Genomic DNA, 9739 nt, shown 5'->3' on the forward strand with positions numbered 1-9739 from the left:
CTGTATAGATTTGGTGATCCAAGACTGTAACTAAGACTTAGGTGAACTCAACCTAAGCTTTTGGGAACTCTGAATTTCTTCTCACTGTGTTTCTGTGAGGACTGACCTGTTAAGATTTCATTTGTTTTCTTTATTTATGTTTATGTATAACTGCGAGGATAATGTCTGTGGATTATAAAGTAGCCATGTTATGTTGGAGAAATTAAATTGTGGTTGTTATAATTTATGTTTCTTTATCCTTATATAATTGGTACTTAATTCTTAAATTCATTTCATTTGTTCTTTTTGTACTTGATTGTGAGGAAGTTGACCCTGTGCACTCCTTGCTGGATAGGGTCCAGAGTGACCTAGACAACTTGGAGGATTGGGCCAAAAGACATCCAATGAGGTTCAACAAGGACAAGTGCAGAGTCCTGCACTTAGGACAGAAGAATCCCATGCACTGCTACAGGCTGGGGACTGACTGGCTAAGCAGCAGTTCTGCAGAAAAGGACCTGGGGATTACAGTGGACGAGAAGCTGGATATGAGTCAGCAGTGTGCCCTTGTTGCCAAGAAGGCTAACAGCATATTGGGCTGCATTAGTAGGAGCATTGGCCTTAGATTGAGGGAAGTGATTATTCCCCTCTATTCAGCACTGCTGAGGCCACATCTGTAGTATTGAGTCCAGTTTTGGGCCCCCCCCTACAGAAAGGACGTGGACAAATTGGAGAGAGTCCAGTGGAGGGCAACGAAAATGATTAGGGGGCTGAGGCATATGACTTACAAGGAGAGGCTGAGGGAACTGGGCTTTTTGAGTCTGCAGAAGAGAAGACTGAGGGGGGATTTGATGGCAGCCTTCAACTACCTGAAGGGGGGTTCCAAAGAGGATGAAGCTAGGCCAGTCTCAGTGGTGGCAGATGACAGAACGAGGAGCAATAGTCTCAAGTTGCAGTGAGGGAGGTCTAGGTTGGATATTAGGAAAATCTATTTCACTAGGAGGGTGGTGAAGCACTGGAATGGGTTACCTAGGGAGGTGGTGGAATCTCCATCCTTAGAGATTTTTAAGGTCCAGCTTGACAAAGCCCTGGCTGGGATGATTTAGTTGGTGCTGGTCCTGCTTTGAGCGGGGGGTTGGACTAGATGACCTTCTGAGGTCTCTTCCAACCCTAATCATCTATGATTCTATGAATTCTGGGTCCCTGTGTGCTTTTCCATAGAAGGTTGTTTGTTTGTGGTACTAGGAGCAGGGCAGTGAAGTAAACTCTAGCCCACCCAAATGTTACATACAAAGTAATAAAAAGACAGTTTATATATAGCTCTATATAAAGCACATTCCTTAAAAGCATGTACATTGACTGAGCAGCAAACATAGGCCTGGAAACTAGGAATCCCCGAGTTCTATCCCGGATCTTACAGTGACGTCTCCTGGGGCTTTGGCCAAGTCATTTAACCTCTCTGCCTTCCCTTCTCCACACGTAAAGTGAGGCTAATAATCCTTACCTGTCTCCACAGACTACTGTGAAACTGGCTACTGCCAATCCCTAACCAATGAGTTAATAGTGTATGGCATAGCTTTTCAAACTTTTTTTTTTTAAATGAGTCTTTAGCTCCCAAAGTACCCTTAATTTAAATGTTTTTTGATTGGAGATGCTCTTACTTAGATTGTAACCTCTCTGGGACACAGGCTGCCTTTTTTTCTGTGCTTGTACAGCACCTAGCACAATGGGATCCTGGTCCATGACTAGGGCTCCCAGGCACTATGATAATACTAATAAAAATGCTCTCTTTTTTAGCCTCAACCATTGAACTTGAAGCCTGACCTGCTCACAGGAAAGGATAATTGAACCTCTAAGCAAAGCGTACCAACATTTAGAATATTTACCAAGCCAGCATATAACTTCACTCCACACAAAGCCACCTCCCAGGCTAATTTAAATCATGTCTTTTTCTTCTCTGGAAAACTTCTTGAATATGCATCTTGTAAACGTATTGGTAATTGGCATGAAGTCAGCATACAATTCTCTGGCATGTGCTCATTAAACTTCTCAGTGAGGATTAATTAGTACTGAAAAAGCATTTTGAAGATGAAATGTGTTGTATACATTTGAAAGGATTGTCATCATTATAACACTGTATGAAAATTAGCAATGACTAAGGGATAGTTTAAAAGAACTCCTGCTGAAAATTAAATTAAGTGGCCCATTTTTCAGACAACATCTGAATAAGAATCACACACAGCCTCACATGGATTATGAATCTGTTTCTCTGGGGTGGGGAGGATGCCATCTTGGGTCAGCAAAGGTGAAGCCAATTGGCTGGCAGCATTGTCTTTGGTGAAAGATCCAGAGTACCCGTTGACCTGGGGTAAGTGACTAGTCTCTTGGGACTGGAAGCAACCTAAATGTGATGTGATCTTTGGTTTAAGTGACCTTTTATCATAAAGTCCAGTTTGTCTGGGTGGTAAGATAGACTGCAGGGTCCAAGGGAACTGTCTGTGACTCCATGGTAAGACTGGCACAGTGATCCAAGAGTTCACATTTGTTACTGGCTTGGTGAAATCTACTTGTAGAACATATCACCGGCTTGGAATGTCTGTCCTGTTTTCTGACAGTCTGCCCTGAGGTAAGCACTCACAGTTGTGAGCCACTCCAGACAGCATGACAGCTGGGCCAGCCCATTCCAAGCTGTATCCACCATCAGGTGTTGAAAGAGGGTTCAATACATTGCTGATGATCCCAAAGCCTGGTGAAGTCTCTGTAGGGCCACCTCAGTGGTGCAAGCTCAGTATGGGTCACTGAAGATTGTCACAAATGCTCTCAGGAAGGTGTCCCAGCCATCCAGCATGGGTGATCCTGCTCTAGCAGAGAGGACAACCAGTCCAGGGTCTCACCTGTTAGAAAGCTGATGACCAGTCTCACCTTTACCTGGTCTGTCTGGTAGGTGTTGGATGACAGCAGAAATAAAGCCTGCACTGGTTCACAACACCTCAAAACTTGCTGCGGATACTGTCGTAGCACTCTGGTAAAGGTACAGGGGGTTCAGGTCCTGAAGGCAACATGGGCCATGGGGCTGCTTGCACTCCTAAGATCTGTTCTCACAAGGTGCAGTTTTCCACCTGAAGTCGGTCCACTGTGGTCTGTAAGTCTTGGTTTTCCGTCTGTAGGCAAGTGCTCTGTTCCTGGAGATTCAGTGTCTCCTGGGGTGCATGGGGCACCATACCTGTAGCTTCTATACCCTTTTTGGGTATGGGGAAACTAAAACGAGCTGAACAAACTGTAATGCTAAGTGGCTCAGACAGGCTAGAGGGCAGTCCAGAGCAGTAGCCAAGCATGCGCAGGTGGCCGGATAACTGGCAAGTCAAGCTGTATCAGAGGCAGCTTGGCATTCTCGCAGGAGTCAGCAGCTGGAAGATGGCCAGTTCAGTGGGTTGGGGAGGTGAGGCAGTAAGGTAGGGGCAGGCGAGATAGCAGGACAACAAAGAAAGGTCAGGCGATGCAGTAAGGCAACAAGGTAGGGTCAGAAGAGGCAGCACAAGAAGACAGTCTTGGCAGCAACCAGCAGTGGCCTGTTGCTCAGACAGCTTCCACCTCCTCTTGGGGAGGCGTTATATAGTCCAGCTACCCAATGAGAGTGCTGCCAGTCGACCTAATCAGGGGCTTGAGGCATGGGTGATCTGAGCCTATAGGCCTTTAGCAATAAGACTGGGAGTCAGCACCAGTAGTTTAATGCGTTACTGTGGCACAGTGGCTAAGGATGCTGCCTAAGGACCTGGGAGGCCTGAGGTCAATACCGAAGCCCTGACAGTGGTGTGTCCCAGTCAACAAGCAAAAAATGGTCCAGTTTCTGTTGATGATGCAAAATAGACTTGCTAGCTCTTAAACCATACTTAAATGTCTGCACAGAGTATTCCACTAGTCTCTTTGTAGCAGCATGACAAGGAGTAGAATGTATGTGCTGAATGCCATCTGAAGGTAGGAACCTCTGAAATTCTTCAGAACAGCACTGAGATCTATTGTCATGCAACAACTGTAGTGGCAAACCAAATTGGCTAAACAAGGTACAAAGATGTCCAGTTGTCCTGGTAGCTGTAATAGAAGCCATTCTGAAAACTTCTAGCTATTTTGAATGGGCGTTTACTACAACCAAAAACATATAACCTTTGAATGGTCTGGCAAAGTCCATGTGAATACATGTCCAAAGTGTCTGAGGCCACAAGCCAAGGTGTGAATGAGCTAGGCCAAAATCATGCTGAATTTGCTGAAATGTAGTACATCACATTGCATTCCTCTCAATATCTTTGTCAGTCCCTAGCCACCAGACATGACTCCAGGCTATGCCCTTCATCTGTGCAATGCCAAAATGACCTTTATGAAGAAGCTTCCAAAACCTGAGATTGACGTGATTTCAGAATGATCACATGCATTCCCCATAAGATCAACCTTGAGTCACAGATAATTCATGTTGACGTGACATGAATTGTGTACACTGGGGATTCTTATGATCCAACACAGTACTTTGTAGTACCATTCCCTTCACAAGAGAAAGCATTGTTCTCAATGCTCAAAGTATACCACCTATGATTTGCGGTCTTCAGCAAACTCACCAACTTTGTCCACAAAAGTTGCCTTTTCTCTTCTCTCTTGTCAGACTTCGGGCCTCCCGAATGTCTTCACTGGCACAGGGAAACTTTTTTTTTTTTTAAAGTGAGTGCTACCTGTGCTTGATTTCCCTCTGCTGTCGGTATGCTTAGACTGCAGATTCACTCCTTTGGTTGTAGTTGGGCTCCCTCTGCTGGCTATAGACCCTTAATGCAGGCTTGCAGGTGGTCAGCCAAAATGGCTTCTTACTTCCTCCACTGCTCTGTCTTTCCAAAAATTGGATAGCAATGGCAGAAACCACCTCCTTTGTTCTCCCTTTAATCGCCTAATTCTCCAGCTGTCCCTGCAGCATAAAAAGCAGCAGTCTGCCACCTTGTGCTTCTAGGTGATCTTTTTCTCCCTTTTTAATATATTATTTGCTTACTGTTTCTTCTTCTTAGTCAGGCACTGGAAGCACAGGAGACTTCTGGGATACAAGATTTGTGTTGTCAATATGTGATATTTGGATCCAGCAGAGGAGGAGATAGACACAGAGGGGGCAGACAGAAACACAGCTGTCTACTGTGATAGCTTTATTGTTCTGGCAGCAGAACTGAAACTAAAGTGATGTTCTTGTCTAAGTGAGCACAGAATCCAAATATTTAAAGAGACAGGACATCACAACACCTGAGAGCTATTGTTTCAGGCTCTCTGCAAAGTCAGGTTGCATTATTTACACTCTGGTACATTTTGAAGGTTTTCTTCACAATCATTACAGCCAGAGACTAATTTTTCATTAAATGAAAGCTAAGGCTCCAGAGAGCAGCTGAGAGGAGATTCTGTCTTCATACCCTCAGCTAGTCTTTAGCTCACTCCCTTCCTCAGAGGAGTGCACCCCACATTTTGCAAAACACCAGCTTAATAAATGGTAATTGGGGAGATTTACTATCAATCAACCCTATAAGCCAGAGTAATCAATGCCCAAAGCATTATCTGTGAGTCAAGTGAACTTGGAATTGGCCCATGATCTTGTCTGGTGTCCTTCCAACTAAACAGTTGAAGGTACCTGAGAAAGCTGTAGTACTGCCTGACATGTCCTCCCAGCATTTAATCTAAGATACAGTTTGTTCTCTAGTAAGACCTGATGCTTCTAATTAAATGTGCTTATATACAGAAATGTTTTGATTTCTTTTTCTCTTTTCTTTTTTTGAGAGAGAGGATGCTCTCAAATGCATATATTATGGCTTAGTGGAGAGGCGGTGTCAGACAGCTATTTTAGATTCCATTTGTCAACTCCCCATTTAGGCAGAAGTCACATGTGTGAGGGAGGAATCTGTGGCAAGAGATAGATGGGGAGCATGTTCAGCACCTTCTGTGGCATAAAATATGGGGTGCCATGCATAATATGTAACACAAAGCACAGCTCTGAACCTATTATTATATGAAATTTGTACAAGCAATGAGCATGCAAACAAATGGAATGTCATTATACATGATCTGCCTCGGCTGCAGGAGGTAGCAGAAAGACTAATGTTCTCTAGAATCTGGATCTTGGCTTTCACTGCCCTTGGAAGCTATTTGTAGCTGGCTTTATTGCAAGTGCACCACAGACATGTTTGTGAACACGTGCTATAGTCACCAGATTGAATGCAATTTCTAGAATAATTTGGGTTTGAAGAAACTTCTAGATGGTCATTAATCTATCCACTCACTGTATAAGATCAGCATTAATATATTTAATCATCCCTAAAGCTGAGTATCTATTGTCACCTTGCACTCTATTGTAACCTCTCTCATTGAATTGCTTGTTATAGTTAATTTTTATCGAAGTTTCATCTAATATCTACCCTGCACTTTTCCTTCTGTAGTTTAAGAACATTTCTTCTTCAACCTTCATTTGCTAATGGGAATAATTGATCTTTGTCCTTTTCTGAACATTCTTTTGTGCATTGGTGACAGTTATGTTTCTTCCTCAGTTATTGATATAACTTGAGGTTCTAGGAGCATAGTGAGTAAGACTCCCTAACAGGAGAAGTTAAATTATGCAGCCCAGAAAGCCTAATCTAAAACCCAATCCCGCAAGGTGCTGAGCAACTTCTACAAGATGACCAGCACCCTCAAATCCCATTCAATGAATCACTGAGATCTGAGAGTATTCTGAATCTTGGAGGAGGGTGTCTGGACCTTACAGATCAGACCTGGAGTTGTACTTCTAGAAAATTACCAGGGTATCTCACAAAACCCAACTAGTAGATAAAGTGTGGACAGAGGTTTACATAATTCAGCTTGAAATAAAAAAAAATTAATCCATTTGGTCTTTATTACAGCTGGTTAATTTTTTTGTGTGTGAAAAGCTTTCCTGTTGAAAAATGCCATTTAATTGAAACCAAAAAAATTTGCATGAAAATGTCAATTCCAAGGAAAAAAATTGTTTCCTTGGGGGGAATTTTGAAATGAAAATTTTCATTTCTAATCAACATTTCAAAGACTGTGGATGGCTACGGTGGGGTGTGGGGCAGGGATTGTTTCCTGACATTTCTGGTAAATAGTGTTGATGATGGTGATTGTTCCACAGCAGTAACACCACCTTTAGGAAGTATGTTCCTCCCTGTTGTTTTCCAGCTGAGGGCGTCTTCATGGCTCTGTATTAGAGACCAGTATGGGTCTCTAACATGCACGATTCTGTCTCTTCTGTTCTCTGTGGCACACAACAGTTAAGTCTCCCGAGGACTGACCTACTTCAGCTAAACCCAAGTTATTGGGCTAAATATAGGAGTAAATGGGTGAAATTAATGGTCTGTGATATACAGGAGGTCATATTAGATGGTGCCTTCTGGCTTTAAACTATATGAAATATAGAAACCTTGATTCATTATTACTGGAATTTTAGGCCTTTGAAGGGTTAGGATGATCTGTAACCTACCTCCTACTAAAAGCACAAAACAAACAGGCTGTTCAAGGGAAGCTACTGAAGAAATTATGATGACAGGTCAGGGCAGATACAGTTTCAATGGCATCAAACTACCAATTAAAATGAGATGTTATGAGCAGTAAAATGATCTTGCCATGTCCAATCGGTTGTGTGCAGTTAGTACAACTATAGTAAGCAGATGAATGGGCATGAAGATATTTACACAGAAAATTTCTTTGTGTCATTGGAAGAAATCATGCATACTCTGCGGAGCTTAAGACATTATTATCAGTCTGGTGAGATTATCTGTTCCTGCTTGTAAGGACCTGTGGGACTAAAACCCAGGTCTGTAGAGCCTAGGATAGGTGATATTTGTACTTACCACCAGAAGGTCATACAGAGGTGCAGCCAAGAAACATTGTGGAGATTAGGCACTGCAGGAAGTACCACCTAAAGGATCTAGAGTGACAGTACCTTGACGCCCTCTGATTGGGCATGCTCACTATTTAACCCTGGAGGGTGGCCCAGGCAGTTGTCTGGGCAACTACAAAGACTCTGGGCCTGCTGCAGCTTCAGATGTCACCTTGCTTTCTGATAGCCAGTCTCTGACCCCAGCCGGATTTTAACCCTGACCTTCTGATTCCAGCCTGGTAACTATCTTTGCTCTCTGTTCTCCAACTCCAGCCTGACTCTGACCCTGACTCTTGCTTATTGATCCCAGCTCTAGCAACTACACTGAATCCTGCTGCCATCTGGCTGTCCTTGACCTGTGGATACTAGCCTAACTGTGCCTTCTAGGCCAGACTGCCTATTCCCTGGTCCCTTACACTACTGTATTTATGAATGATACAAGATGATGTAAAAGCTTTTTAATATTGCTTGCTTTCTTTTCCACACAACAAATTAGTCACATCATTTGAAATTGCCCTCTTTAAAGAGTTTGGAGTGGGGGAATGGGTAAATGCAGCTTTACCTTACCTTTGGTTCCATGTAATGGAAAGAATTCAGCCTCAGGAATAAACTGGAGCAGCCTCAGAGCTGCTCTAACTTGGTGGCCTATCCCCCAGCAGGCCATTCCAACAGCCTGAGGACAGCAGGCACCAGCTACTCTCTCCTTCCTTGGCCGTCCATCAACACTAGGGGCTGCAAAGGAAAGGTGGTATAGAACCGCTACAATAATTCCGTGCCACCTGGGGATTCCTGCTCCATGGAGCGGTAGGTAGGGATTCCCAACTAGCAGTTAAGTCAGCAAAGTGTTGTAAACACACAAAATTGCAGCTGAGGATGGGTCTTAAAATATCCACAAGAATAGACAGTGGTCATCTTAAGAACTTGAAGAAATCAGCTGGGGATTTAGGAGGTAGGTTTTTAATCTTTCTCCATTAACTGCAGATTGGGACTTCTAGATAAGATGTAAACTGTTTCTTGCAGATTGCCCCAAAATAAAATAAAAAATAACAACCAAAACAAGCTAACAAAAAACAAGGCATCTTGTAAAGTGCGTCAGTCCATGATTTCTTTGCTATCATTGCAAGCAGCAGATATTATTGATATATTGTTCCAACTACACAACAGTAGGGGAGTTAACGTGAAAAAAAGTTATGGCTGTACTGCATGACAGTATAATTTTCCAGGGGCAAGAGGGGAAATTCAAGACTTTCTGCCAAAAGCATTGTCAGTGTGATGCAATCTTCATTCATTGTCAGACTAATCTGTTTTGAATTTGCCTTGTGACCAGCAAAATATGTAGACAAGCAGAGAGATGGTTTTCAATGGTAGGCAATTTCTATATGCTATTCTCAAAGTATTTGATTCATTTCCCTCCATTACTGGTAACTGTAGTCTACTGAGAAATTCAGTGCAGCTCAGTGAGGTAAAATTCACTATCAGCATGCCACAAGTTATTTCATTTGATTATAATTAGGGCTGTCGATTAATCACAGTTAACTCACATGATTAACTCAGAAAAATTAACTGCAATTAAATATGTATTGTGATTAATCTCCCTGTTAAACAATAGAATAACAATTGAAATTTATTAAATATTTTGGATGTTTTTCTACATTTTCAAATATATTGATTTCTATTATAACACAGAATACAAAGTATACAGTGCTCACTTTATATTATTATTTTTATTACAAATATTTGCACTGTAAAATTGATAAACAAAAGAAATTGCATTTTTCAATTCACCTCATACAAGTACTGTAGTGCAATCTCTTTATCGTGACCATGTAACTTACAAATGTAGATTTTTTTTGTTACATA

Source organism: Lepidochelys kempii, chromosome 3 (assembly GCF_965140285.1).
Source record: "Lepidochelys kempii isolate rLepKem1 chromosome 3, rLepKem1.hap1, whole genome shotgun sequence".
NCBI classification, from domain to species: domain Eukaryota; kingdom Metazoa; phylum Chordata; order Testudines; family Cheloniidae; genus Lepidochelys; species Lepidochelys kempii.